General features: G+C 25.3%; 1 protein-coding gene and 1 long non-coding RNA gene across 2 annotated transcripts in view; both read right to left on the bottom strand.

Moving 5' to 3' along the window:
* Window positions 1–5,385, bottom strand: part of LOC107475663 (uncharacterized) — a 91,545-nt gene that overhangs the window by 74,687 nt on the left and 11,473 nt on the right. The gene's annotated exons all lie outside the window — the stretch shown is intronic.
* On the bottom strand, window positions 1,564–2,142 carry LOC110278027 (uncharacterized). Its single transcript, XR_002371077.2, has 2 exons — window positions 2,043–2,142; window positions 1,564–1,869 (listed from the first exon to the last, which is right to left on the bottom strand). It is a non-coding gene; the product is annotated as an uncharacterized LOC110278027 (long non-coding RNA).

The raw sequence follows: 5,385 nt of genomic DNA, 5'->3' as shown, positions 1-5,385 counted from the left end.
ATATTTGTAAAAATATAATTTATTTAAAAGATTATATATAATACATAAAAATATTAACTTTCTTTGTTTTCTCAATATTTTTTTAAAAAAACTGAATAAATAATGTAATTTATTTTTTTTAGACAAACTCATAATATATGGATATAATTACATACAATAACTGATTTACATTTTAATTTAGATAGTATATAGTATATATATTATTTTGAAAAAGGTATAAAAGGAAGCAGTATATTTATGTGATTACATTTTTCCAACATTCTAACTTTATATACAGTTTTTGATATTTTTAATTACGTAACTTTCATTAGTTTAAGTCGGATTAATATAAGTGAATATATAGTTGGTAGGCATACATTTAAAAATATATTATTTATTCAGTTTTTTTAAAAAAATATTAAAAAAACACAAAAAATATTAATATTTTTATGTATTATATATAATTTTTAAATAAATTATATTTTTATAAATATTTTTGATAAAAAATTACATTACATAATAATATCTTTAACAAAAATAGTTAGTTAATAAATTTTGAATATAATAATTTAATTATTTGTCAAATAATATAAAATAAAATTTATGTATTTTATATTTTTATGTTGCAGTTTAAAATATATTTTAATATAATTTTTAATGTTATAAAAAATTTCTTGCATAATATCTAATTTTAATAAATAAAAAATACTTATATTTTTTGTATTTATATATTTAAAAATAAAAGATTATGTTGTTATTTAAAGTATAGTATATTAAAAGATATTTATTTATATACTAAGATATTTTGTATTTATTAGAGTTCAGCAATGCTTTTTTATATTAATTTTTAACTTTCATTTAATAAAATCTAATAATGTATATAAATATAACATATCTAATACACACATAATTGTTGTGCTCATTTTAAACATTACCAAGTAATTTTTTAATACACGGTAGATGTTTTTTTCCCCCTCTTATTTAGTGAAATATAATTTTCAAATACCTCATAAGTAAATGATGGTATTAAATCGTGAGAATTACGATTCTCTCTCATTTCAAATTTGATTTAATTAATTACTATGTTTGTCGGATAATTTTTTCAAAATATCAATTAGGTTTTTATATATATATTTAATTGAGTTTTTAAATTATTTTTAATTTTGTAATTAGATTTTTTTTAGTGTAAAAAATATTAGTTAACTAAATATTTTTTACAAATTGAAAGTATTTATAATTAAGAACCCAATTAAATCTTTGATCACATATTTTTGAAAAAAATATTGTATTAATTTTAACTTTTTTTTTACATGAAACGGATCTACGAAATTGAAAACAGTATAAAAATCTAATAAAAAAATATAGAAACATAATTAAAAATTTGGTAAAACAATAAAAACTATCAGAATAATTACATTTTTAAATTTTCTTTAAAATATTAATATAACCTTCTTATATTCTTTATTTTAGATCATGATAAAGAGAATCCTGATTCATATTTTGAATATTAAAATAATAATTATTTGATTTTACTAAGTGATAGCATCTCATCACATTTAAAAATTAAAATTTGTAATAACAATATATCATTAATTTAAAACTTCAACGCTTTATTTCATTAATTTTCCACTTATTAGTAGTAACAAGGAAAACATAAAAGCTGGGTTTATTATTAATAGGGATCGGATATTATTATAATAATGAAAATCTTAAACACTAATCTCTAGTCATGACTGAAACAGCAACAATTGAAGCCCTCACAATGGCCATCGACGTAATTCCTTTCTACACAGTCTTCAAAGCAAGCGGCATTATTATCTGGACATTTTCCTTTACTCTTGGCGCAGACCTTTGTTTCGCCTTCAACCATTATTGTGCCACTTGTTGCTTCTGCAATAATTGGTAAAAATTAATTAAACCCAATGTCATTAGAATTTTCGTGTACATCGAAATAAGTAAGGGGCTCTTTAACAAAAAAAAACAAATAACTTTATGAAAAATAATTTATTTTCTCATGTTGAAAGGATATTTATTTGATTAAGCTTTGAAATGAGTTTTATTACCTGAAGCCAATAGCACTGCTACGAAAAGAATGCACAAGAAGAATTTTTGAGCCATTCTACGAAAATCACCTTGTATTCTTTTGTATTCTTCGAATAAAATATTACGAATACAATCTCATCTATTTTTTAGATTATTTATAGTGTCACGGAAAACTAATTTTTATTTATTAGAATATATTAAAATTAATTAGTATTTATTATCAAATAACTAACTCTACTATTAATTGCTATTAGTTATTAATTACATTCATAATTAATTCTAATTGTAACAAATTTGATATTGTTAGAGAGTAAAATTATAATAATAGAATCATAGCTGTAATTGATTATTTTTGATAGAATTTGTTAGAAGTGGGAACAAAAACAATTGTACATTATACAAATAGGTCCTGTATGTACCTTGTAAATTTCTTGAGGTTCATTCATTCCATGAAAATCACCTTTACCAAATTCTTTCTTCTTCTCTGTTCATCTCTCTCTCAACTTTATGAGGATACATGAAGAAACACTTCTCTAAGCTTACTTTTAACATTTATCATTAACACTATTTGACCTATGTAAATATTTGCTATAAGATATAACAATTTTATTATTTCAATTCTTTTACCATTTATAAATATCTTTTTATATATGTGATGCGAATAACGAGTTTTGAGAGCGTTAAAAAATTAATTCTTGAAGTTAGTTGACGTATGATCCTTATTTGTGTTTGGTGTTATCTTTTTCTCTATCAGTTGCATTGAAATTCCGTGTTTCACTGCCTTCTCTTGAAATGCGATTTGATTCTCTATCAGATTGTATTCCTAATCATTTTTCGGATTCTCGATGTTATGGTTCTCAATTTTGCATTCTCCTATGTAAACTTTATACTCTAATTTAACTGGAACTCGCTTCGATCAAAATATTATATTTCTTCTTATTGGTCCTAGCAATTTTTTTTTTAGATTCCTTTCCTAAGTTATGATTTGATATCTTAACTCTATGCGTTGGATCTTATGCGTATTCTATTATGAACATGCGCCTAGCTATCCCATAGATTCTTGACATCACAGTTTTAGGTTCTGTATTCCTCCACTTAAATGATGTAATTTATTGACGAAATCTGGATCTATTTTTCCATAATACATCCTATCTTATAGCGTCCTCTTGTAATTCTTGTTTTGGATCTTCAAAGTAAATCTAGTTTGATTCTCCTCTTACCTAAATATTTTTCAAGATTCTTGAGAGAATATTTTTGCTCATAGCTCAATTAAGTTCTATTTTATAAACTTTACATATTTTATTTTAATTTGAGTTGTTTTGATGCAATACTTTATCTAAACCTTTAGTATTTCTTTCAAGAAAGTGAATTCATTTCTTTTTGAGATTATCCGTTCTTTATAAACACTACCATTGACTTAGTATTCTTTTCGACTCAACTCAAATCCAGTTTAAATAAGTGCATTGTTCTTTCTCTTGATTGTTCCTACCTAAGTTCTTAGATTCAAATTCCTTCTTAGGATTACAACTTTATTTTCTACCAAGGTCATTGAAATATTTTATCCTTAGCCTAACTAATTTTCATTTCACAAATCTTGCATAATCTAGTTCGACTTGAATTTGTTTTAACAAGATAGAATATTTACGTTTTTATTGATTCTCTTGAATTTTGTAGACAATTGCTTGTTCTCCCCTATGGTTTCTATTGAAGATCTTTAAAATCAAAATTCTTTCCTATTTGCGTTTCAATTTTTTTCTGGCACACTTTATGATTCTTAACCATTCTTATTTGTTGGTGACTCAAACCATTCCTTCATATTCTTGTGAACTTTGTGCTTATCTGGTTTGGTTTCAACTTATTTTGATCTAATTTACTAGTACCCTTTTCTTGTTTCTTTTGGAGTTCCTAGATTCAATATTTCTTGTTAAGGTGCGAAATAACTCTTTTTGAAACGTTTTCTCGTGCCTGTATATTGTTCCTTAGTTGTAATCCTACACGTGCTTCCGAATTCATGTGAATCTTATCCTTATCCCTTATTCTTCTCTTCCTGCAATTTGTATCTCTTTGAAGATACTCGCGTTTATCTCAATGTTATGCATGGTCTTTAGAGGTAGAAACCAATGCGTTAGCTCTTCAGGGAATGATTGGTAGATGAGGAGGTCAATCTTAAAAGTCTGAGACGCTGCAAGTGATGAAGTTTGAGTTCGGCAAAAAAATGTCGTTAAGAGGAAGTTCAGTAGCTCAATATTTGTAGCCTAACGACTCGCGATGGATAGTTAAGTGATTGAGAAACGGTGGTACCGTATTGACATGTTTACGTGCATGTTAGAATATGTTTTTGAAATAATAAGATCGATTGATTAGATTGTTGCTTGACGACGAGTGAATTTAAAACCTTGATTAAGTTTACTGGAAGTTAGAGTTAATATTTGGGCACGGATAGAGATGAGAATTCGAAAGGAATGGAAGTTGAGGAGCTTTTTCATATAAGTTAAAGTATTGGGAATAACGTTGGATATTTGAGTGAACTTGGAACAGAGTGATAAGTGAGTTGGAAAGCACCTTATTGTGTTTCTTCAAGTTTTGGTAAAGTGTCAACACCATATAACCTCTTTGTTTTAAACCTATCTTATAACTTCTGCTTACTACCACACTCTTCTCTTATATCTAAGTTTTATAGTTTATCCGGTATTTGAAAATTTATATATATGCTAAGACTTCTTGCTTTTCTAAAGTATTTAAAAGTAAAGTATTAAAACTATGAAATATCTTATGTATTAGTTTAATTTTTGAGGACGAAAATTTTTATAAGTGGGATAGGATGTAAGACCTCGGATTTTTACAAAATTAAATAATAAATTTATTTATAATTTATTATATTTAATTAAGATTATATTTTAAGAGATTTTATATATATAAATTAAACAATTTTTTATTTATGATTTAAAACTTTAGTAATTGAATAATAATAAGAATTTTATATGCTTTAAGTTGAATAATTAGGTTTTTAACTTTATTTCATGATTATAAAGAAAATTGACTTTTTATTATCTCTAATTATTGAATTGAAGTATTTATTTGAAAATAAATTTTAAGTTGATAATTAAATAGTATTTTTATAGATATTATTATTGGATTAAATTTGGTTTTTAATTAATACTTTACCTAAACCCTAATTCCCAAATCAAAACCCTAAATCCTCAAAACACAACCCTAACCCCTCACTGCCACTCACCGCCACTCCTGACCAATACACACACACGGATACACACATTCTTCTCTCAAACACACACAACACACACAGCAAGAGAAGGAGAATCGGAGAAGAGAGAGATCTGAAGGGAGAGGGAGGCCATGTCTAGT

The sequence above is a fragment of the Arachis duranensis genome, chromosome 2 (assembly GCF_000817695.3).
Source record: "Arachis duranensis cultivar V14167 chromosome 2, aradu.V14167.gnm2.J7QH, whole genome shotgun sequence".
In the NCBI taxonomy this organism is placed as follows: domain Eukaryota; kingdom Viridiplantae; phylum Streptophyta; class Magnoliopsida; order Fabales; family Fabaceae; genus Arachis; species Arachis duranensis.
This window is presented reverse-complemented; position numbering and strand designations above follow the sequence as displayed.